Source organism: Molothrus aeneus, chromosome 2, assembly GCF_037042795.1.
Source record: "Molothrus aeneus isolate 106 chromosome 2, BPBGC_Maene_1.0, whole genome shotgun sequence".
Classification (NCBI taxonomy): domain Eukaryota; kingdom Metazoa; phylum Chordata; class Aves; order Passeriformes; family Icteridae; genus Molothrus; species Molothrus aeneus.
In genome coordinates, this window is record NC_089647.1 from 44,281,022 (window position 1) to 44,307,873 (window position 26,852).

General features: G+C 40.4%; 1 protein-coding gene across 1 annotated transcript in view; it reads right to left on the minus strand.

Moving 5' to 3' along the window:
• The window catches only part of LATS2 (large tumor suppressor kinase 2), a 48,693-nt gene that overhangs the window by 16,562 nt on the left and 5,279 nt on the right, over positions 1-26,852 (minus strand). The window lies entirely within an intron of this gene.

Genomic DNA, 26,852 nt, shown 5'->3' on the forward strand with positions numbered 1-26,852 from the left:
AGGTTACAATAAGTAAGACTTTTTCCCAAGAACATTGTGTCTGAAGGAGACAATAGGTCCTTCAAAATTTGGCAAGGGTAATTAATTGCTAGCAACAACAAAAATTAATTACTTGCTTTCCATTCACCAAGAAGGATGGCCTACAGATGCAGGAAACAGATACAGGTTCCCTGCAGAAGGAAAAAAAATAAAGCTCATGCCAAAAGAGATGATCCAGCATTGATTACGAGCCTTTCTATGATAGCCCCCCATTGCAGGATTTTTCATTCATGATTTTAAACATGCAAAACCCAAGCAGTTCAGGAAACAATGTGTACAATGTACTCTATCAGAACTGTTGCAGCCCCACAGAACAGAGAAGCCTATTTTGCAATATTCTCTCTCTGTAATTATTCTCTAGTTGGACACTTCATCCAATTTTGTACTCGACTTTTGTTTTGCCTGTTTTCAGGTTGCTAACATCAGGGGCTAAATTTTGCACATAAATTCCCATACCTACCATAACCTTGATTAAAATATTCTAGCTACATAATTAAGATATTATCCTGAGTGTCATTAGTGCTTTTCAGTTTTAGTGCATCAGAAAAGCAGGAGGAAATTAGCAGAGGCAGAAACCTACTGAGTGCTGCAGCACTGCTTAGTCCATTCTGAAACGATGTGATCCATTCAGAAACTAATGGATATCTGCCCCATGATTAGTAAGGGCTGCTCCTGTTACAAACTCCTCCAAGCTATCTTGCTTAGGCAATGATAAACCTCCCTCCCAGCCTAAATTATGCAGGGTCACTTTACTGCCTCTGATTTTAGTTTTGATTGTCTTTTCACAGCAGTTCTGCTGTTACCTACAAAGTGAGCCCCTTCGTCCTAAGGGATTTTCACAGCTTGGCCTCCAGGGCTGAATTTGTTTTCTTCTGCTAAATGGGAATTTCATTCCCTTTATTGGTGTAGTAGCCCATCTCTGTATCAAGAAAGATCAGACAGGGACATGATTTTGATAAGAGGTGGACACACCATTCTTGATGACATGCCAACAGTGGTGGAAAAGTCATCCTTGTGGTAAAGTCGCTTGGGGCTTTAATCCTGGCTTTTAGCCCTTACAGCATTTCTACCTTTTGTGCTCCTGAATTATTTTTAATTCTGCTAGCACTCCAGCTCTGAAGGTCATCCATTCTTTTGGCTGGATGTTTTAGCTCTACTTTGCACTGACTATGCATTCCCACCTCACATTGTCAGAGTGCTTCCTTCTTTCTTTTTTTTCCCCTCATACCAGGCTTACCAGGGGTTAAAGTATGCAGAAGAAACACACTGTAGTACATAAAACTAGGCAGACAGAAAAAGAATATAGACACCTCACAAAATGTAAGACTCACTAAATTAAATCACATCAACACAGGAAAAAAATACATGACTGTGAGTTAGGAATGGGGAATTGCAGGTAAGGAACAACTTTAACCAGATGGTTTTTATACACATTTTCAAGGGATATTTGCAGAACTAACAAAGGGAGTATGTGCAAAAGACAGAGGGAGGATTTTATAAATGATATAGTGCTCTGGTAAAGGCCCTATCAGAAGAAAAACAAATAAAAATAAATCTAATGTGACAGTCATTGCTATGCCACTGCTCATTCTGTTTGCCTTCCAACACTTTCAGTCTTTATTTAGACAGTCACCTACAGAAGAGTGGTATATTTACTACTCTGTTTGTACAGCACCCAGAACAATGGGGTCCTGTTACTGTGTTTATGGCAGCAGGATAACTTACTATTAAAATAAGGTCATTAAATCCAGGCCAAAATATACAACTTGGAGTACTAGGCAAAAAGATGGTGGAGGGTGGAAGTGTCAGTTCTACTGGGTCCCAGCACAGAAACCCTTGTATCATGATCACCACAAACCAACTCTAAAATAAATTGCCTTAATCCTCAAAGCCACAGAATATGACACATCCCACAGAATCACTACAGTTGCAAAAGACCTCCACCAAGCCCAACTTTTGACCGAACACCACCACATCAACTAGACCCAGGGATGGTGACTCCACCGCCTCCCTGGGCAGTCCACTCCAATGCTTAATCACCCTTTCTGTGAATAATTTTTTCCTGATGTCCAGCTATATTCCTTCCATAGCTCTATTTGCTATTGCTATGGAAAGAATCAGACAAAATAAAACAAAAGTAACTAGATCATCTGGTTACTTTTTTTCACTTACAAAACCCTTCTTTTGGTGATTTGTTTCTAATAACCTTTAGGATTTAAAACAACTCTGGATGCTTAAAAATGAAACAAATGAACCAGACAAGCGATACCAATATTTGAAATTTATCACTTTAGTTTTTGTATTTTATTAGCCCTAGAGTGAATACAAAGTTCTCTCACAAGTATCACAGAAAAGACTTTTCTACTGTTTTTTCCCAGCTGCTTCTCCTTAAGTTGATGACTAATCAAGACTATTTAAGTTCATCCAAAAGACAAGAAAAAAGTGCTATATAGATTTAGCAGCAGGGTACTTATAAAGAAACAGCTACCATAACATCTTCAGCATCTTATAAAGGATAAGAGAGAACAAAACCAGACCTGAGAACAGCAACTGGAAATATGACATAACTTTTCGTCAGATGTCTCAAAAGGTACCAGTTATATCAAAATACTTTTTAACACTATGCAACTGATTCTACCTAGCAGCATAGAATTAATTTTATTTTTCTTTCCTGGCATTTGTCTGTTCTTTTAACTAATTCTGTATAATCCATTCCCCCACCACAGCTCATTACAAGACACATTGTGTTTGGCCATGGGCATTTCACGGGGGACACCTCCCATTTTACACTACAGTCCTTGTGCTCCATGAGTTGTTCAAATACAGCTCTTCCCCTGAAAAGGAGAGATATGAACTACAGGCTATAAGCCAACCCACGGTCCCAAAGTTAAGACATTTGGAAATAAACCAAGCATGGCTGCTCAACATATTTCCAAACAAATGCCTGTAAAATGAACAAAGTATTTATAACAAGGCATCTCCAGACAAAGAGCGCATATGTAAACACTTCAAGAAGCTCTGATGAACTATTCAAGAGATGCAATCTGTTTAAAGAGAAAACATACGTGCACTGCTATGTCCATTTTCAAATCCAACCAGAAAATTTCATCAAACAATTCCTGTTGATACCCCAGAGAGTGTGTGTATGTACTGACAGACATACAGGTATTACATAATGTCTGCACATCTGTGTAGATTATTTCCTTTAAAATAATCTAATTTCAAGTGAGCTCCCTAAAAGCAGTATGTAAAAATAAAGAAGACTCTTATTTGTGTCACCAGTCTGATAAAACAAGTAATTCAATTATATTTGCATATACATTTATTGGACCATTTCTGGAAGCACAACAGGCACTCTGGAAAAGATTTGGAAAGGGGGAGGCTGAAGGAAGCTGGAAGAGGTCCTGCTCCAGGCAACAAAGCCGCACTCTGCACAAAGCTCAAGTGCCATGAAAGAACAAACAGGCAAGGAAAGAGAGACCACAACATTAGGAACAATAATAAAGTGAGTGAAAATAACTAAGAGCCACTATGAATACCACAAATACCACTTTTCTTTTCTTCCTTTCTTTCAAGTAGTCTGGAAAGGAAAAACAGACCAGAGCTGCTCTCTTCCAGCCAGGACACAGGCATGAGAGGAAGAGGAACAGGGTGGAGAGAGGAAGGGGAGCAGGGTGCAGAGAGCTTGATCATAGAGGCAACTTAAAAGATAGACCTGAGGAGCACTGACAAATAACCTGTTCTCCCTGTCCACACCAGCCTTGGAAAAAGCACATTTGTGTCTGAAAAGCTGATGGCACAAGCCCTCTTTTCCCAAATATTTGGTGAAGGGAGTATACTGTAAACTTAATACAAGATCCGTGGTGATCTGCTGCCTACCTCAAAGGTTGTAATGCCCCTTTCTGAAGGCACCTGCTTGCTCCCCCAGCTTTTCAAAGAGCACACACTCCTGATTTAACAATCATACTTGGCTAACAGTAATAGGCAATATTAGTAGTTCCCTGAGTACAGAAAATTCCCCTTCTGGAAACACACTGCTTCAAATCCCACATCAGCAGAGAGTTGTAAGGAGCGAGCACACAGCATTCCATTTTGAACACTTGTAGTACTTGAGAACTATCTATATTCCAAAATTCACAGGGATCAGGTTTACATTAATGATAGAATAAAGGAGGGGGGGAAAAAAGTGTATTTGTACATCTGCTGTGCTTGAATTATCCCCTAAATGCACAAAATCCTTTCTACTGTGATGGCACCCTGAAGCCTTCTGCACTGGGCTGAGCTCTACACAGACACAAGAGAACAATCCTATTTTGAAATGGATTTCTAATTTAAAACAGAGCAAACAATTGTATATAGAGCCACTACTGTTCCTCATTACTCTTTAAGTATGCTCATTGGAGAGCTATTTAAACTATTTAGAGTTCAGGTCTAAGCAAATGACCCATGTTGGGTCCATCAACAGACAGAAAGTTGGACAAATCTCTCCCAACTCTTCCTTAGCACTGGAGCAGGAGCACTATTATGTGCTAATTCACAAACCTTATAGTGAGGGAAATCATGTTAAAAGCAGCATTTACAAATTACTGCACTGGCAGGTTTACATTGCAGAGCAGCACGGAGGAGCTTTGCTTACTTCATGTGTGAGTGAATGCACATGCACACACGTGCAACTGTGTACGTAACTCCTTTCCAAAGATCCTATTTTACTTCCCTGAAACCCTCTCACTTTGGTTACAGAAACAGGGAACTTCCCACCCTCTGGACACAGTCTGGTAGGAGTTTCAGCCTGGGCTCCAGTTGACTTCTGTCTGGCAGCCACTGTAGAGATCTGTAATCCATCATTCAGTGTTTCAGCCACATGCCTTGCATTAACCAGTGTGGCTTAAAAGCTTCTCCTGATCCCACAAGGCAAGGCACAGCACTATTCATCCACACCTTTAGTATTGCAAAGGTAAGGTACATTCTACAATAGCTTTAAAACCCTGAGGAAAAGGAAACAGAGGGCAATTAGTAAACAAATTCAAGTATAAGCTCATGAGTTGTCCCAAACCAAGCACCACTATAATCTCCTGTAATGTTCACTGAAACCCCCTTCCAGGTTCCTGTTCACATTTTTTAATAACTATGGGTGTGATTGCACTCATCATCCCCTTTTCATACTAAGCCAAGCACTGGGCAAACTCTGAGGCTTACAACTCTAACTCAAAGAACAAGAGTCCTCTACCTGGTATTCCAAACCAAATCCTTTCTACATGGCACAGAAGTCCAAGCCAGTGGAGAGTATTTTACTAAGCCTCTCGATTTGAATTTGCATTACTAAAGTGTTGAATGCCACACCTCTCATCTCACTATTTCCTACCTTCTTTATCCAGCAGTAAAGCAGTTGAGCTGGTGTAAAGAGAAGCAAACAACCATTTCAGCAGCAGCACTGAGCAGCAGACTTTGCCAGAAGCTAATAGCAGACAACATCAGGTGTTACAGCCTTTATAACTAGGAGGAAGGTATGCATGGGGCAAGAATCTTCAAATTCTTGGTTCAAAAACCCCGTCACCATTTGGTTTGAAACTTTCCTCTGGATTGGCATGATTTCCATCCAGAAAGCAACAATGAATCCAGAAACTCAATTTAAAGAGAGAATTTAGCTTGAAAAGACAAGACCAGTAACACACACAGGAAGTATTTTATTAACACTTCTTCATAAAGCACATTGAAGTAATTAGCAGAGCAGGAAAGGTGCTGTGCATGTCACCAATGCAATCAGAAAGTTTTCCTACCCAAGAGAATGGGTAGACTTCAGCCAGACTATTTCCTCCACTTTTGCCCTTGTCTGACTCAGTCCAATGAAACATTCAAATTCAGCCAACAGTGATGGCTGATATTAATACTAATGTAAGCACTAATTTGAGGGTCTTAATAACACTGCAGCACCCAGCAAAGAACCTATACAAGTTACTGGAAAAAAAAATCATAGCAAGCTGCCTTCAGGAGTTTATTGATTCTACTGGAATCTCACAAACTCTCAACACACATAGAACATAGCAAAGAGCCTTGCTCAGAAGGCATCTTCAAAGTTGAGGTAGAATTGAGCCCAGCCTCGAGGGAAAGGTGCAGCACACACCAGAACAACATAGTTGTTTCCAGAAGGGTGCTCCAGGACAGCTTCACAGCCAGTCATGTGCCAGGATCCTCATGTATGAAATCCGGCCATGAATAAGAAATGAACCTCCTACTCTGCACTCTGGGAGTCCAAATGAGGGTCCCTACACTCAAGATGTGCAATCTTAAAAGATAAAAACCAAAACCCCACTTATTCCTCATGCAATGCATTTTAAATGACTAAATACATTAAGATAGCAAATTTCTGCAAAAGCAACACCTTGCTGTGCAAAAGCCAGCTGTCATTTAAGTCTACTCTTGGAATTGGGTTCTTTCATGTTCTTTCTCCCAAGTGGGATATTTCGTGGTATTTTTTTTTGTATTTACTTTTGGATATTTTGTGCAATTACACTTATTAGCAACCAGGGCATATTTGCTGCAAGATCACCAGGCCATCCATGCCCTCCTCTAGACCTCCTTTTCACATCCTGAGCTGTGAGAATGGTGGCATGACCCCTTCCTGCTAGCACACGTATCTCCCCCTCTTTTCTTCTCTTCTTTTTTTTTCTTTTTGTCAGAGACAGCAGTTTATTACTCTATCAGGGTGAGTAAATCAAGCTGGATAGAATAGCAGTTCAATGAAGGTTTCATGATGAGCTTATTCCTCTTCATTAGCAGCAAGTGATGTGTTTGCTAATTTTATTGCTCATGCATTAGCAAAAACGCATTTGGCTGGCATTACATTTACAATATGGTATTTGTGTATTAAAGCATTTCTTTTCAGCGGCCACAGACACCAAGATGAGGGCTTCCTATTGCTTTTCATTATACTAAAAAGATATATATATATTGAGTTATGTAGAAAACAGGATTTTCACAGATATTCACAGACTTTACAAATTATTTTTAGACACATTGGATATGAGGAATTTGTAAACAGGATATTTAGACTCAGCAAGATGAGTTAGGAAGTTTGCTGTCCAGGAATAAAGCCCCAAAGCATACAAAAGAATTGTGTCAAAGACTGGAAATTGTTTTTGTGCTGCCAGAGACAGCTGTTACCCACAAAGTTACATAGTGCTACAAATTTGCAATGCATCAGTACTGTTTATGGCATTTCTCCATATTCAACTCTACACATTGAATTTTGCACCTCTTCCTGTTAACAGTGCCTCTGTCATTTTTACTGAGCGCTACCTACTTAAGGCATTACAAATTTTCTTTTACTTCAAAAGATTTTAACATTAAAGAGTGATATTCCTCTTCCTGCTTTTTCTTGTAGGTGATTTGTTCAGTTTTAAACCATTAGAACTCTGAAGCATTGTCTTAAAGCCTCCAAGGCAAGGAAAATTCAAGTGAAGGCAGCAAACTTAAGCTGTCTGTTCATATTCAAGGTCAAGTACTAACAATTTTTCAAACAAGGTTCCAGAGTATTCTTGACATGGCCTTTAGAAGTTTATGAGAGTTTGGCTCCCCTACTTTTTCTTTGGGGAGTACTTTAAAAGAACTTATAAAACCTCCAGGATACCTGGTTGGAATGCATTACCAGTGAACTGTTCTCTCCTTTGAGGATTTGTACCACAATGGGACCCCAACACCCATCAAGCAGTAATGGAGAGTCTAAAACAAAGAATATATCTGAGAAATACAGCTCTGCTGTGAGATAAATGAAGGCTACTTTCTCTCTCAGCCTCCCAGTGCAACACAGCACACCTCACGTGACTGAAGAAACATCTGTGTTTTATCTTGAGATAGGATTCCTAATATTTTTCTGTAGAGACACTTACACACACACAGAACACAAGTGTTCTGCAAGGCAACTTGCCCTGTATTTATTGTTCAGAATAGGAAGAGGGAAAACTTGTACATAAATAATATTTTAAAAAAAATTCTTGGCATTTTGAATTTTATGTGTTAATTGTAATGCTATCTTTCTTTTTTTTTCCCCCAAATTCTCATTCAAAAACATAAAAAGGCATTCATTCAGCTTTTAACATTTTAAAATCAATATCCTCAATCCAGTAATGCAATATACACTGCAGCACTAGGGATCTCATTAGACATTTTCCAGAAGTCTCCATGCAGCTCTTGACTAAGTTGCATTAACTCTATAAAATATATATATATAACTACAGCTCCAAAAGTAAGAACTGCTAAACAGCACTGACTGGCATTTAATGATTTTCAAGGCTTCAAAAATATCTCTTTGTACTAAATGCCTCATACGACTCAAAGTTACCACAGCTTTCTGCAGTTGCAAGACAAAACTCTCAAATCTACCAATGTTAGAGGCAAAAAAAGAAAAAGAGAAAGAAAAAAAACCCCTCAGTCAGATAAAATATCTTAAGGTCCAGCTTTTTACATGTAAAGCAGCCGCAGCAAAATTATTCACATTCTTAGCACATAGCTGACCAGGACAAGATTCCACAGAGAGGTAAACAATTCCCCCAAGAGAGCAGCTGCATCTTCTTCAGACTGGGAGCTCCTGGGGGGGAGGGAGAAATGCTCACTGAGGTCCCCAAAAGTGATGAGAAGCATGAAGAAAAGACTACTTCTGCTTGGTGATAATGCTTCACTCCACTGCTCCTTTACTGAGCTCCATGAGAATAGAGAAGTGTAGAAATAAGTAAACAAATAAATAAGTAAATGAAAACTAAATTGAAGCCAGTTAGTAACACAGGCTTTAATTAGTGTCCTAGAAGAACACTGTAAGCAGGAATCCAAGTCCAGTTCAATACAGAAGAATAGGGGATAAATATTAGATGGTGTTGAACAGAACGGAAAGGAACTGAAACAGCTAAGTCATCCACAAAAAAAGCTTTGCTTTTATTGTGCAATTATTTTCAAAAGTACACATGACAGTATAAAACTATTTCTTTCTAGGTTTCCACATTATCGCTGAAATTGTCCTTTTTTAAATTGTTTCTTTTTCTTTAACAGTATCTTTACTCAGTTCACCTCACTGTTACTTCTGATGGCTACCAGCCAAGTGGCACACTTCAATAGTCAAGACACACAGTCCTGAAGAAGCATCTTTCTCACTCTGCTCCATTTACATGCAAAAGCTGTGAGATGTATTTTAGGTTGTTGTAAGAAAATAAATCCTCTGGGAAGATTCTCCTCAATGCCAACCCCTTTCTCAGAAACCTGCCATGAGCCATCAATGAAATCAGCACAGCAATGTAGAAAACAACCACATCACTACATTTAGCATTCATAACTTACTATTCACATACCTGTTCCAGCTGCAAGTGTGTTGCAGAAAACTATTTCTGTCTTGTCCCTGGCTGCCTGCCACTTCTCCCTGTGCCCAACTATCACCTGCTTCCCTCTTGCCTGACCACACTTGCCACCAGAGCCAGCTGGGTTAGCACAGACTGGTGATCCAGCTGTTGAAGCATTTTGCCCCAAGACAGCTAGGGTTAACTGCAGCAGCAGCTCAGCTGGGGCAGTAAGACCTCACCAGAGGAGGGGTAAGATAACACAGCATGGAGCAGATGGCCCTCCCTGGAGCACAGCTGGAAGGAGGAGAGCATGTGAGTGCAAGGCTGAGCTTTCTCTTGGCATTTCCTCTGATGGTGGTTGACAGCCAAGGCAGCTGCCACCACTCTCAACTTCTCTGCTGCTTTCTGTGCTTTCCCCCTGTCATACCCCTTAATTGTGCTCATGCCCCTCCCATCATCCCCAAAAACTTATTTTTAACCTGGATCACTTCTCTGATCTGTCACTGCTCAGCTCCACAAACACACTGCTGGCACAGCTCGCAAGAAGGAACTGGGGAGAAGCAAGAGGGAAGACGGGTGACTCTGGCAGCAACAACAAAAGCTGCTCTCCTGGAAATCCAGCCCAGGAGTCTCCTCTACTTCCTTCACACCAGCCTACAAACTTCTCAGGTGAAAGGAATATGCTTGTGATAGCTCAGATCATAAGGTTTGTTTTTTTTTTTTTCTTTTTGCCTCTGTGCTGCATTAAGTGCTGTATTTTGCATGTTGGTATCATACTAAGTTTAACAAGCTAATCCCTCCCTTACTTGTGCAGTTATCACCTAATATTTCAAGGCAAAACTAGGACATTTTTCAAAAATACATTTGATCATTTAAAAAGATAGAGCCAAGGGGAAACAGTCTTACATGACAGGCTATAAATCAACATGTTAGACGAGTAATTTTAAACCACAGAAGAAGGAAAAAAAAATCTCACTGTACCAAGCCAATAAAAACCTTCTAACACTCTAGAATATATTGGACCTATTCCACAACAACTATATTTCTTATGAAAATACAGTATTTTGAACTCTAGAGAAGTCTGAACCTGATTAAACTGAAACAAAGGAGAGGGAGGAAAGGAGAGCAGAGGACATGATTCTACTCATCTTCAAAACTGAAGTCTGAGGAGGGAGTTTGAGAAGGTTCAAACAGATATATTCTCTTGAATAAGTCTCACTTAGTGTTGACACATTTGCTTAGTTGTTCCCAGTAATGCTGGCAGGGGATCAGTATTCCTCACCTCTCTCCTTCAAGCCTTTACTCAAACTTCTAGGAGACTCTTACTTTCCAATGCTTTCAACCTATATAATTTGATAGGAGAACTGCCAATTGTTTTTCATGCTGGATTACTACTATTAAGTTCAATACTTGGCCCAGTATCATTTTGATAAATGTTCACTGATGACACAAAGCTGGGAGGAGTGGCCAATACCCCAGCGGTCTGTGTAGTCCTTCAGAAGGACTTTGACAGGTAGGAGAGATGGGCAGAGAGGAACTGTCTGGAATTCAACAAAGGCAAATGCAGAGTTCTGCACTTGGGGAGGAATAACCTCAGGCACCAGCACAGGCTGGGGGTGACCTGCTGGAAAGCAGCTCTGTGGAGAAGGACCTGGGGGTCCTGGTGGACAACAAGCTGTCCATGAGCCAGCAGTGTCCTTGTGGCCAAGAAGGCCAGTGGGATCCTGAGATGAAGAGCAGTGCCAGCAGGTCAAGGGAGGAGATCCTGCTCCTCTACTCTGCCCTGGTGAGGCACATCTGGAGTGCTGTGTCCAGGCCTGGGCTCCCCAGTACAAGAAAGACACAGAGCTCCCAGAGGGGGCCCAGCAGAGGGTTCCAAAGATGGTTACAGTAGTGAAGCATCTCTCCTGAGTACAGGCTGAGGGAGCTGGGCTGTTTGGCCTCAAGAAGAGGAAACAGAGGGGACCTCAACAATGTATATAAATGTACAAAGGGAGGGTGTCAAGAGGATGGATCCAGGCTCTTCTCAGTGGTGCCAAGGAATAAGACAACAGGTAACAGGCAGAAAGTGATGCACAGAAGTTCCACTTAAACATGAGGAGGAACTACTTTACTGTGCAGGTGACCGAGCACTGGAACAGACTGCCCAGAGAAGTTGTGGAGCCTCCCTCACTGGAGATATTCAAGGACCATCTGGATACAATCCTGTGGCACATGCTCTAGGATGGCTCTGCTTGAGCAGGGAAGTTGAACCAGCTGACCCACTGTGGTCCCATCCAATGTGACCCATTCGGTAGCTCTGTGAAATTCTTATCATCATCATTGTTATTATTAGAGCCCATACTCAGTTGCACAAATACTATTTAAAGGCAGCACTGTTTCTTCTAAGATCTTTAAGGGTGCAAAACATTAAGAAACAAAAGAGACAAGTGATCACTTTCCTTCCTTGAGGAAACATATTCTTAAAATTGAGGTCTACAGCAAACCCACAATGAGCAATATTCTTTTTGAGTATTTCAGCAGCAGAATGAAAACTGGCCCATGCTTCAATGGGGTAACAAGCACAACACTACATGGCACGGGAGGGAGGATTAGTAAGGCAGAGTTTTGGAAACTAAGACTCAACAATGTGCAGTAGTGCACAGGTGAATGTCTTGATTTCTGCAGGAAGTAAAAATAATTCAGTTTCTCTGCACCTGTTTGACAGAGCTGCCAAAGGTAAGGACGTATGCCTGGTTAGGCAATCAAATTTCAACTTCCTAAACTTGCCCTCAGAGAACTGGGTGGAGACAGTCCTCCTACTGATTGCTAATCTGCAAGCATGTTGCCAAGTAGTGTTAAATATGTCCCTGCATCAGACCACACTACAGGTTCACGGGAAGATGATCTATGTTTGTATTCTTCAAGCATGCCAAGCACAAAACAAAGCTAAGCCTCCATGGTGATGATACATGGAGATGGTCCCCTGTATTTTGATGATCAGGTTAACTCTACACTGAGAGGTCATCTTAGGGTAGTTTCTACAGTTCCAGAGAAATGGTCTTTCCACAATTCCACTTACTTGGGCTTTCAGCTGTGTGCACACTGCCTTGGACAGTGCTGTGAGATGCAGAATCACAGATGCAGTTACTCCTGAACAGCAGTGTTCAAGCAGTGCTTCCAAGGCCAACATCTGCTTCCTGTAACAGGCATTGTAACTGTCTATTCCTCTTCTCCAAGGCATCCATCAGCATTTAAAATTCTTGGCATTATGGTTAATTACTTTTAATCAAGCTCTCCAGTGTCTGCCACCACCTTCAGAGACTAACCAGAGGCCAATGACAGGCAGGCTCAGAAGTATGTGCATACATATATATATATATACACACATATACCAAACTATGTATGAAAACCTGAATTCAGGCATGTTTTTCCACAAATGAAATGTGTAGGATTTATGTTTCAGAATATGCAATAGCTGAGATTGTTGGAACTATCCAAAGTACTGCCTTGCAAAAGAAAACAGTAATACAGCCATAGTAGTTCCATATGTAGCCCATTACTTGAGTGACTATAATGATTCTTATATATCAATTTTAATAGTCCGTTTTTAGCTTGCAGCTTTTCTCTGCAAAAGTTTAGAGCCAGGAAACTAGAGCAGAAGTACCCTAAGCTGTAATAATCCGACAGCCGAAATTTTAAATAGGATCTATGTGCTAAAAGCCAAATGAGCTTTCAGTGAGTATTACAATGCTCCCATCTAATCAATCTCTCTGCCAAGGGACTTTGCATTCTTTCCAACCTGAAGTGTATGGACAGGGCCATCCCACCAGCTGACTACTCATTTACTCCTGCCCTGAACATCAAGCCTATTTTCCAGTCCAACCTCAAGGTGTCCTCTTGTAGAAAGTTAAATAAGAAGACAGTAAGAATGACAGAGATCTCTATGCAAACAATAAAACCACTGAACATCATTATCCTTTTATCTTTTCTGCATTGCAGCCTTCTCACATTTCTACCCTAGAAAAATCAATCCAGCTTGTAATGTCTTCTGGGTAGAGACCTCATTTTTTACAGCAATGTTGCACCAAACAGCTTTACTCCAATGTCAGGGTGAAACGGTGGCTTTTTATTTGATTATCTCTGCAATGCAAATGTGAAATCCAAAGCAAATAGTAAAACTCTTGTGTAGGCATTTACAGTGGTAATACCATCTATACCACACTGAGGTTTTACCAGTTTCTAACATGCAGGTCATAAACCAAAGATCTTGTTCTGCTAGGAAAGGTATGATTTTTTTTTTTTATAATGTCATTATAAATGCTTGGAAAATTCTGTGAACACTGGCAGCAAAATTAAGAGAGGAAAGAGGGAAAATACCAGGTATGCTTCAAGTTACAAGAATATCTTGGCTGGTTATTATAACTGGTTATTCAGTTGTGCATGTTATCTGAAATCCAAGTTACCAATATTAAAGAGATTTGAACATACTTCATTTAAGGCCAAAATCCAAAATCTGTGCCAAACCCTAAGTCTAAGTAAATGGACTTAGCATGTGTGTGTACTGGTGAAACAGGAGGACTCTTTTATTGCTCAAAATAGGCAGCAAAACTCTGGCCTGATGAAATCACTAGGAATTTTACAGCTGATTCCAGTGAGGGCAGAAATTCAGCTCAAGAATCTTCATATTCTAGCATGGTGGGGCTGGGGATACAATCCCAGTCTACATGCATAGTGGATCTGAAATCCCAAACACATTCCTCTTCTTTCTCACTACTTTCACAAAATTTCCTCATCTCACTGCATTCTGCACAGTGGTGCTCAGAAAACAGACAGGCTCTGAGCAGATTGTGCAGGCAAAAAGTTCACTTTTTGTCTTCTGACCCAAGCAACCAAGGTGGACCCCCTGTTATGCAGGTGGGGTCTGAGGAAGGAGGACACTGTTACTCAGTAGCTGATGAAACTAAAAGGCCTTCCCCATCCCCCTGCAGCACTTCCTGCAATGCTCCATACACTAAAAGTCATATAACGCTACAAGCTGGATCACAGCTCAGTGCATTCCACTGCACTTTGTCACGCTTCCCTGACCGATACTATGCCAAAAATTACTAGCTTTAACAGTTCTCTGGTGAATAAAAGAGCTTTTGCAACTCTGAAACAAAGCTGAGTTTTTAATTCATGTTAAATCTGCTTTTCTGTTCTGAAGGAACATTTTTAACACTGCCTGTAATTCCCCTTCTGTGCTCTTTTTACTTCTGTAGTGACTTTCGTGAAGCTAAAGGAAAAATTCAAGCTGACTAATTTTAAAAGCCTTAAAGAGATTTCTAAAATACACCTGAAGGAAGTAAAAATATGACCTAGCAAAAGACAAAGATGAAAAAGATCCATATCACATTCATATAAATTTAGAAACACATGGCAATAAGATTCACAAGAAGGCTACCATAGACAACAAAATCCAAAGTACAGCTGCCAACTGAGCACAATCTTGGAACAATACAAGACTGCTCCTGCAAACATCTTCTACTCAGATACTCTTGCAGTATAGAACTATGCCCTAAGAAACTTTCCTTTGTATTCTTTCATGCAAAACTCATGCCTACAGTTACCAAAACAACCTGATTATGAGAAAACTGTAAAACAAACACAAGCACTTAACAGAATAAAATGCTCATTATTGCAATGCTTGACTCCTCTCCAGAATACCAGCATGATGCATGTGCACCCAAAAAAGGGATCCTGCCTCCCTCCAAGCCAGTTAACTTTGCTCAGTAGATCAAGAACTGTTGTCTGCTCCAGCCCATTTTTGGAACAGTGGGTTTCACTATCCAACCCCATCTCCAGGCTGACCTGGAAACATGCCTGCCCTGATTTCTCCTTGCATATGGAAACAATAAAGCTAATTTTACATGAAAAGCAAATCCTTTATTTTCTTAAAAACAAGAACAACCATTGCAACAAGCACAGAAGCCAGGCGTTTCAAGTACAGGAGGGTGTTACCTGAAAGTACAAAAAGCAATTAAGTCCTGTGGAACAGCCATGTGGGCAGAATGAGGGGTTAAGGATGACTTTAGACAGCAAGCAAACAAAAAACTGAAAAGAGGGTGGGAGGGAGGAATGCAAGGTAACCTGGAGCTCTTCAATTCAGTAAACTGAGAAGGTGGGGAAAGCACCTCTGCAGTGACCCCTGCTAAAACCAGGAGCAGGCACACACTGGGGGAACTCTGGTGGGAACCCCACACTGCTCTCCCTGATGTGCAGGGAGCAGTTCAGGCTCAGGCTGCTGCTTCTTCCACCCTGCAGAGTGGAAGAGCAGGGCTTTCCCAACACCTGAGCATGATCCTTTCAAGCCAGATATGGCAGTTAAAACAACCAGTTTACTACTAATGGTTGAGCTCAGCACTACCACCTTTGAGACCCAACTGCCATTGCCCCTCGAGTAAATGTCAAATATCATCTCTGCTCACACACCCAGCTCCTGCTTTTTAGCAGGAGCTTCATCCTTGTTATGCTTCCCATTGGCCATCAGCATTGTCAGATATCACTCTCCTGTCAGAGTTTAAACCTCAACAGCAATATTTCCTCCCTCTATCCATTAGCTGCCATGATCTGTGAGTCAAAAAAAATAAAGAAAAAAAGCCTCTTCTCAGACTGGGAAATCACAAAACTACTATGTGAATGCGGCAAAACAAACTAGCTCTCTGTTTAGTGGCAGGAGTTTCCCCAAATTCATAGGCTCAACAGTTTCTGTGCAAGGAGGGCTCCACTAGTTTGACTCATGGCTTTGTCTGAAGCTAGGCAATGGTCCTGCTTCTCTAAGTTCATGGGAGAGAGGAAGAGAAGGAAGTTATATGCATGGCAGAAACTAAAATAACTGGCCTGCTCCAGCTAGATGTAGATGCTGAGCTGGTGCTACAGCTGTTGCTGTTTGGCTGTGTAGGGCAGGGTGAAGACTGAGTTCATACTCCACTACACAGTGGTGAGCTTGGGAGCACAAACCCTCTGGCCCAAAGCAAGAAATAGTTCTTTGAAAAGAACCAAAAAATCCTGCTAGGCATGTAGCACTGCTATTTGCTCAAAATAGTGCTCCTGGAGGTGCTGAACACATAGCAGAACACTCTGACCTTCCCAGGAATCTGGGAGAAGGCAGCTCTGCCTGCAAAGCAGAGCTGTGTCCCAGACTCTCCCTCCCGAGCAGTGGTGTTCCAGGCTCGGGGGACAACAAGATTCTCCTGGCAGCAAATCTGAGCACCCACTTCTGCCTGAGTGAGGAGCAGGGCCTGCAACAGCAAGTTCTCAACCTCCACCAGTTTCTAACACTCTGAAATCACAGAGAAGTTCCTGGAAAAATCTGTTGCAAATGATTTTATAGTATTACAAAGTAATACAGAAAAAATACTTTTTCTAGTTACTTTCATGTGGTTAAGAGCCCTGAAGGTTCACTTCTCAGCAAACAGAGAGATGAGGGGTGGGGGGAGGCACACCAACACAAATGAAAATTCTTGTGGTTTGCTTTCAAATTTTTTGGCAATTCCCAGTAAGGTCCTCTTGTAGCATGGGCAGCTGGCTTGCCACGTGTCCTGGCTGACACTGAGACTTTTGCCCACTTGTAGATTCCTAGGCTCTAGGTCTTCAATTTGCACTGCTGAACAATGCACCAGTAGCTTCTCTCCACTGTTTGCACAATTGCAACACCACACATTTCACAGGTTTGTCATAAAACACCTTCCAGAAAGCACTCAATGGACATAGTGCTTGCATTAAAGAACATAATAAAAAGATTTTCTAAACAGAAGGGATGGCCAACATGCAAGAAATGATCACAGGAAGGAGATGGAAGTGAGTTTCCAGCATAGCAACTGCTGAAGAAAAATTCCACCCGGCTCCAGCACACAGCCAGCAGGTTGCTACCATGTCTGGGCAGCACAGATCACATGGGCAATCAGGGGATCATCTAAAATACAGAGATCATCTGAAATAGAATCAAACTGTGCCAGACAACCAAAAAAAACAGGCTCCACCAAGGTGTAATGCATATTGTTTGGAGCACTCATTTGGAGCCAGGACAAAACCAGCCCAATATGGAGTGAATTTATCTTGATTCAAAGGTCTCTGTCTTTTGACCACAACTTTTTATGTTTTTAATTGATACAATCAGAATTTTTTTTTAACGGGGATACCCCACACAAATTAGTATTTCAAAGATTCCAATTACATTGATTGAATTGGATTTTATGCATCTTCATCAGGCTGACATCTGGCAGGATCGTGGAATGAACACAGCAACTGTGGCAATGCTGGAAGAAAAGCATGAATGGCACAGGTGGCTGGTTTAAGCATAGCCTATGAATCCCTGACACTGAATGGAAGAAAAGATGCAGAAATGAAAACACACAGGGTGTGCTGGCAAAGTCACATTACAGTTGCATCTATAATTCTTTAACATGTCACACCAAATTTTTTTATATTTAAGACTGAAGTCTATAAAAGAGTTATTCCTTAGTAGTTTGCAATTATTAAAAAAAACCAAAAAACTTATTTAGGGTATTCAGAGGCACTTAGAGAAAGGCCCATAAGAGGTGTTGGATATTAGTCATTCAAACCAATCGAGCAGAAAAAGCAGTGCAATAGGACAACAGGTAAAGAAAGGAAGGTATAGACTTGAAGAGGCTGGAAGATAAGAACTGATACAGGGGGAGAACAAAACAAATAAACAGGGAGGGAATGAAGCTGCAGATCAGCAACAGTTATCTCTAAGTTTCAGCTGACATTTGTTTTGAAATAAACCCCATCCAACAGATTCAAATAGTGGATAAAATCCAAATGTAGCCATAGGAGTAGACTTTTACAGGAGTAATTTTACACTGCTAGCTCTCCTTCTAAAGTCAGTCTCTTTAAAGGGCAGAAACTTAACCATATTATCACCCAGTAGCAGCAGCCTTCTTTCTAACATTTTATGCGTGTGAGGTGCCAGACCCCGCACCTTTGCATGCCTTGGATTAAATGCGTAATTTACAAACCTTGTGTTAGAGTAATGAAGGATACAGAAAAGGAGGATAATGAAGGGTGTAGAAAACAGTTGCAAAACGCTTGGTCATTCAAGCAGTATACATTTAAATCCCACCATTTTCCCAATTCGCACTGTGTTTGTATTTCTCTAAGTGCATAACTGACTGTGTGTGCACAGTAAGTTTCACACATGCACACATACACTGATAACAATTAAAGACAAAGCAAAGGCACAGAATTATTTCCACAGACTGTCCTTGCCATGGCCATTACCTGATTCACAAAGTTACAGGTACAGAGTGTTCTTTAGCTTCGGCCTTCTGAAAATTAACTGACCTAGAAATTTTTTTTTAAAGTATTTTCATATCCTCTCTCATTCTTTTTATCCTTCACCTCCCTAAGGAAATATTTTTAATTACTTGGATTCACTCAAAATGAAGAGCACAAGTTTCTCGTCAGGAAAAATCCATCTCTTACACTGCAGGGAAGCAGAACATAGCCTCAAACATTAGAATATTGTTTCTTAGACTGAAAAAGAAATCCTCAATGCAGTACCAAATCCTGTGGATTAAGTTCTTCATAAACAGCTGGCACCATGCAAACACTGAGTCTATATCCCAACACATATATGCACACATGCTTGTAGGAAACCAAATTTCTATGTGTCCATTTGTAACCCAGAAGTTCCTTGTGAACTGCCAGTGACTGCCCAGATGGCAGGACAAGTTCATTAGGAACAAACCACTTTTGCTGTGCTGCAGCCATAGCTGGGAGACCCCATCAAGATCAGAGCTGACAGAACCACCTCCACAGAAGCTGCCCGGTAACATAAAATCAAAAATATTCCTATCAGCAGCAGTATTTTGGGTGACATGCAGCAGATGTGTAGAGCAGGCAGACAGCAAGACTTTGACTGACTGACTTTCACCAGGCTTTTATTAAAGCATCTTCTGGAGATGGGAAACTGGGACCTCTCTCAAGCCTGGACAAAATGAGACTGCTACTGCTAGGATGAGACCACAGCAATGCCACAGCAACTTCAGCCTCTAATTTGGTAATCAGAAGCATTATTAAATTTAATTTTCTTTTCCCCAAAAAACTAGGGAATGATAAAAACTTAGAAATAAGGGCCAGCATTTCCCACTCTAAGCCTCAGCTCCAAGCAATATGAAAATGTCAGATCTAATCTACACTCACAGGTAGGTTATGAACATAAGCAGAAGGAATGAAAGAAGTTAGATGTATTTCACATGCTATACACATAACCTACATAAGTTTAAAGCCCAAGTTAACACAAACATTTGTAGCTTTAAGCCAACAATGATCTTATGTCTGTCCCTGCTTGATTTTACTAGTGCAAATGGCATTTATTCCAGCAGTACTTGATTGTGGAACATCTACTCTATAGCTAGAGTAGCTATAGCCACAGGCAGCTGTAATACGCTCAGAATTCTTTCCGAGGTCAAAGAAAGGAAAAGCTGGGTCTAACCAGCTGTTTCTTAAGAGTGATTCAAGGCAATGGTGGGGAATTAATGGACATATCCACTACATGAGAAAAACAGCAGCTGGCACCACCAAGTAAAAAGATTTGAAGGGCTCTTTCACATCTCTCTTCACCTACTTCAGACAGCACTGCATACAAGCATTTGCGAGTCAGACAGGAAGCACCCAAGAAGCAAAGAGTGAAGCCTGATTTATGGAAGATTAGGGGGACACATGGACAACACACATGGCACATGGACATTCTATAGGAGTTGACACCGCAAGCAGCTGCCGAGCAGAATTTGAATGCTGGGCCCATGGGAGCACCAACAAGCTGTTGTCTGCTTGAGATGGGGCTACAGCAAGAAAAAACTGAGGAAAAACAAATGTAATTGTATGTTATTTTATGTATATTTGCCCATGCTTTAGGAAAAAGAAAAGAATTTTTTTAAAAAAACACTCCACAGAAGTATGGCACATACCTGAATATCACATGAGTAGCAAGGAATTTTTATTTTCATTATACTGACATTTAATTAGCAGCTTTAACATAAGCTTTTAATTAGTTTGGTAACTACTAAAAAACATTCCTAGGTTGAATTGAGTTCATAATGCACACCTTGACCTACCCCTAAAGACAATAGCATGCAAAAGTCTTGTATCAAGTCCTTTCGCTGAAATCTCTAAGTTTATAAGTGCCATTCAATTTCTTTAAGAAAGAAAAGAACCCCCACAGACAAGCAAAAAACACCCTACATTCCCCTTCCAATGCAGAGATGCTATTTTTCAGTCTCAGTATAAAATATAAAATCACATTGGTTCCTTTGAGATACTAAAGCTGAAAGAGCAGCAGAGATTTAGGCTGAGAACAACATAAAAAATGCAAAAGGAACTGTTACACCCTACTACTATTGTGATATCAGCTTCCTGTTAGAATAATAATGGCAATCTTCACTTTTGGTCACAAGGGCTTTTTATTCAGAGACTGAAGTAAATGCTTATGCAGATTTTTTAGTGACTGTGAAGAAGTCATTTCCTTTCTCATAAAAAAAATAAAATCCATAGCTCAAAATTCTACGGGCAATTAAATTTTTTAAAAATACATTTTAAGTATCCAGTGCAAGTTAATCCAGTACCCGGTTATAGCAAGATACAATTTTATATTTTTACATTAACTCCCAAGTTCTAGAATGTTTATCTCATATGAGGAATAGGAAAGTTTAAGATAACTCAAGATTCACACTTATCTACAGTTGAAGTCTAGCATCTGATTCCTGTTCTGTCATTTCAAACACAATCCTACTACCAAGATGTAATTTATGCTATAGTTTGATAAAGAAGAAAAAAGACTAACAACAATTAAGGGCAGAGTTTAAAATATTCTTCTTCAGTGCAATATTACTGCCCAGCTGCCAAATCTTGTCACGTGAAGAACACACAATCATTTACAACTGTTAATAAATATTTCCACCACCACAAAAACTCAAGGGAAAATACTTTTCTTCCTTCTGCAGGACAAGCATATTCCAAGCCATGCTCACACAGAACAACAGCAAGAGCCATCCCAAATACATTGTGGGAGTTGTGTCCTGACACAGACAATCTAAGTATGCTCACTAAGGCAGTATCATCAAGAAGTGACAGAAACATAGGAAGACTGGAGACAAGAGAAAGGGCTTAGGAGAGAAAGGTGTCTGAATCTATCATCTGAAGAGCCATCTCTACCTCTTACTTTCAGCCCCTGGAAAGCTATGACTCACTTTTTTTCTGAAGAACTGAAATGACTTAAGTTGCTAACCTCAGGCATATTAGTGGGGAAACACATTCCGTTACATGCTTTGATGGAAGAACACTGCATTACACTGGAAATCTCTCAGAAAGACTGAAACCAAAAAGGGAGGTTAGAAAGAAAAAAGTGTAGGAAAAGGTTATGAAACAAGCCCTCAATACAGCTAGTAAAGAGAAGGCAGAGTGAACAACTTACTTTCAAATGGTGGATGCAAATGGAACACTCAAGAGACTGTTGGCCTGAATTATCAAATCTATTTCAGTTGCTAAAATAAAACCTTTCTCCTGCATTCAGCAATGAGTGTCCTCATTTGAACATCCCTTTCTTCCTCCCTGTAACCCAAAATACTTCTACAAGCAGCACAGCTTGTAATGACTTGCACCACATTAGCTCAGCTGGTGAGAGCATGGTGCTAACAACACCAGGGGCACAGGTTAGATCCCTGTATGGGCTATTCACTTAAGGGCTGGACTTGATGACCCTTGTGGATTCCTTCCAATTCAAAATATTCTGTGATCCTCACCTTTAAAGTATGTCCCGCAGAATAACCCAGGCAATCTTATAACAGCTCAGTCATTTTTCATTAACCAAACAATCTGGACTGAAAACATCCAGAAGATGACTAAGATGTTCATCCTTGAGGTTTTGGTAAATAGCTGGGCAGGCAAAACTCCTAACACAGGTAAAGTTTACTCAAGCAAACACAAAATTATATTACAGGACAGGCCAGTGTTATGAAATTAGTTCTCTTACTTGCTATTACATTTTTGCTGTCCTTCACCTTGAAGGCAAGCTGTCTCTTTAGACTTGTTCTCTTAACAAATACATCACAACAGATATTTTACTACAGCAAAGCTTCAGCAAGTCTGTTATCAAAACAAAACTCTACACTGTATCTGCTTCCTGTCATCACTCCAACATTATGGTGAAAAGTCCTACTGCTCAGTAACACACTTCTTGATGGCACATGGATCATAGGTGGACAAGCACGACCTATACAGAACAGGAAGAACAGAATACTAGTTCTACATGCTAAATGGGAAAAAAAAGGACTTTTTGCCCAAGCTCTGTTTGGCAGAACAGAATTTCTCTCACGTAAAGAACTGCAAATATTTGTTCAAATTGAGAGAAATCCTTTATCTCCCATTCTCAAAACCTGAAACCAATCAGCATTCCCAAATCAGGGTAGAATCTTTGCCAAACGGGTTCAATAAAAAGAAGGCAAGCCATGACGAAGAGACTGAAAGAATCCTGGAATGCAATGAGGAATTTAAGGAAAAAAAAAAAGAAGAAAGCAACCAAAACCCCCACCCCACTTCTACAAACTGAATCTCATTAATTCAGCATAACACTGATGACAAAGTAGTCAATTTGATATTCTTACACACATTATTACACCATTCCACAGACACCATTTCATTTTATTGAAAGACACTACAATTAGTGGAAAGATCCTGCCTTTCAAAATATCCTGATATTGGCACAGGGGGTACATGTTTTACTCCAGATATTTATAAAAGCCTCTGGAGAAAATGAAGCATAAGAACTTCCCCACTTCACATATTCATAGCTGTACAGCAGATAGCATGTTACTGGCAGTATGTAGCCTGTAAAAAATCCTAAAACATGATTTTTTTCTTAAAAATAGCTGCTCAAACAAACCATGTCTAGAAATCTTCACCCAGAAAAGGCACCCTTTGCTCAAAGGAAAGTTTGCTTGAGGGAAAGAAAAAAAAAGCCCACAAAAGTGACAAGTGTGTAACATTCCACAGTTCATCTAGAACTGCTGCAGCCCACTCTAAATGACAATGTCAGTGGCTGTTTATGCTCTAAGGAAGTACAGTAAGTACAGTACAGCCCATTCAGGTTGTTGGAATGCCACTGATCATACACTCAATTGCATCTATTCATTAGAAACACTCAGTCCACAACAGCAGCTGCTTTTATCACCACACCCCAAACACCACCCAGTTGCCCCAGGTGATTCCAGTGGTTTACCAGCCCACAGGACAGATGCCCCACACTCTTGTCCCCCTACAGTGACTGCAAATTATACTTCCAAGCCCAAGGACTTCTATTTACTAAAGAATGGCATATTAGGTGTGCTTTTGGTTTCAAGCTTTTACAAAGAAAAGGGTCTGGTCTTTTACAGTCATGCTCTGTGAGTTTCGAAACTATTTAGGCTGCACTAATTATTTTTGATTGAAACTCACTAAATAATTACTGTTGGAAAGAAGACTTAAGCAAACAACAGACAAGTTGCTCCATTTGTTTCAGAAAAACAATGACTAATTATGTGTGTTATTTTGGTTTCTATCTCTTAAAAACAAGAAAATATGCAATCGTGGCTTCTTTCAGGTGAACACTGAAGTCCCCATTAAGTTTAGGGGATCAGATTTCAGTATAAAACCAAAAACTACACAATGGCTGAAAAATAGAAATCTTTCTGGAAGAAAACAGGTCATTTAAAATAATATCGGCAACTTCCTAACCAATTAAAAAAAAAAAAAAAGTCTGTTTTCCTATGTAACACCTATGCTGACTGCAACTGAGAGACATGAGAATTTGATATTTACTTCATGAATTACACTGCATTTCATATACTTGTTAAGTCTATCAAGTGGTTTATAATGAACCTCCTGGCTATGTGGGACTTTACAGAACAAGAGTCAAGTAATAAAATGTTACGTTTCCTTTTTATTTAATAAAACCAATTTCAATTTAATCTTAAAACTTAAGAGTCACTTTAGGCAGAACTGGGAGCTACAAACCCCAGTAAGCAACATCTCTTGTAGGATGTAAAATGGTTGTTTTTAAAATCTATCCACGCTACAGATACACGGAGCTAGTAAGAGTATTAAAGAGAAGTATCCTTTTTCTAGCCTCTAAAATTATTTTCCTTTTTAATTGTCACTACTTCCCTTCACCCTTCCAAAAGCCAAAATTGTGACTTAATAAACAGACTGAAGAAGAATCCTGATCCTTGAATGGTGTCCACCACATTTCCCACAAGGTTAGTGTTAATTTTCAGTGCTCCATCCAGGACACCAAAAATCATCAGCCCAAACCCAGCTGGAAAATGGAGTTCCAATCAGATCAAACTGAGTGTTATAGCCCTCTACTCCTTCTTCACAGCCTCCTAGAATGCTCATGAATAGAGCTTATGACAAACTGCCAGACACTTCAGCATGCTTGCAGCACCTGAACAGCTATTTGTGTACCGTGAAGCAGGATCAGGAGGAGTAAAATTTTGTATTCTGCAGGGTTGCTCTAGTGGAAGGCTCATGTAGAACATTAGCTATTCATGGACTGAAATCCTTAACCTCAAAACAGCTTCTCATGGCTTTTGAAAGGGGAAGGTTGGTTGTGGGCTTCAATGCCCATTTACCAACCTCACACAAGCACTGGGTACAGAGGTAAATAAAAACATCCCCAAAGAAACTGAAGCTGCCTTCACTTCTCTGGTAAATCAGAGATCTGTCGCTGCCCACAGGACTGCAGAAGATGTCCGTGTGGTAGGCATCCAAAGGCTTTGATTTACAAGCAGGGACAGAGCAGCTTGGGATCACTGATTTAAAACACATCATGATACGAAACAGTTCAGCATCTGATTCACAACAGCTCAGGCACAAGGGGGAAGAGAAGAATCTAGAGGCAGTAATCAGGTCTGTCACCCTACACTATGCCATCTCCAAGGTCAGATACCATTCACATCATCTCAAGAAGCTCCACTCATTCACACCCTCCAGGACAGTGAATCTTTATGTGGTCTGGACTCACCCTAGGAAGCTCAGCACTTTTATTCACAGGATTCCAGTCTTGAAACCTCTACTTGGACCCCAGCCAAATGTGACCCTGGTTAAGCACAGACCTGAGTGCCAAACACACCTAAAGAATAGGCCCAGTAATGCCATTGCCAGGCAACAAGTCATAGCTGGGGAGAAACAACAAATGGGAGGATGGAAGAATCATGGTCAATGAGGAGGGGCAAAAAAAAGCCCAACCAAAAATGTGAGCAAAATTTAAGGAGCAAAAATCTCCACATTAGAGTCAGAACTGGGTTCAATGCTTTAGAAGCAGCAATACCATTGTATGAACATTGAAGTCAAAATAGCTGAATATATAAAAAAATTTACACACATACTTCATTACACTGCTTTGAATACCAAGACATTTTAACAGGTGTTCAGGTATTTCTGGTTTATACATTGGCTTAACATTACTGTGCTGTAGTGTGCTCAAAGTACTTTCCAAGATTTCAGTCCAACAAGCCAAGTTCTATGTGCGAACGATTTGTCCCTGTAACCTACCAAATGTGCATTTCCAATCCAGAATCCAGCTGTGCTCATTTAACCTTGGCTCATATGAACAGGGAGTGTTCCCATCCTAAACAGCTAGGGAAATTTAGAGGCTAGAGTTCTAAAAAACACTGTTTTCATGATGTACTAGAGATCAGAGAAAATCCTTAGTTCCTCCAGTTAAATAATTCAGTACAGCATCTTGGTTCACTGGACAAGGAAGTGTTTAGTTGTTCTGCAGCACCTCTTATTAGATATGCAATCTACTCTAGCTCTGATTATCTTGTGTTGCATAAACTCTTTGGCATAGAAACAGCACTAATTAATATTTATATGGCTCCAGGGAAATGCATACTGTTATACTATTTATAATAATGCTTGATGTTAGTTTTGTTATACAGAATGAGAATATAGTCTAGGAGAGTAAAGAGACTCACATTCTGCCATGAGTGAATGGGGGCCAAGTTTTGAAATCAAGGAGGTGCCACTGCAAGCACTTTGGTTTTAAATCTCTCCAATTTCTATCAAGGACTATAAATGGAAATGTTTCAGCTTGTCAACAACTTCTATTCAATCACACAGGGAAAAAAGTGTTCCTACAACACTCAGAATCTGAACCCAAACCAGTATTTTTTCCCTAAAAAGCCGAATTTTGAACTACTCCTGGACAGGGGTGAAAGTTGATGCCAATACTGGAAGCACAAGCAAGATGAATGCAGCTCAACACAAAAAGCCTGTGTTCTGCACCATGTGAAAAGTCTTTAAATTAAGAATATAATCTAGCATCAATCCCAGGATGACAAAAATAAAAAGCATCTCTACACCAAGTCTCTGATCTGAGCAGGGCTACCACTTCCTAATAGAAGCAGAGAAAGTGAAGAAGAAAAGGTGTGGACAGAATCACTGCAGTCAGTTGAACATCCATCCAAGCCC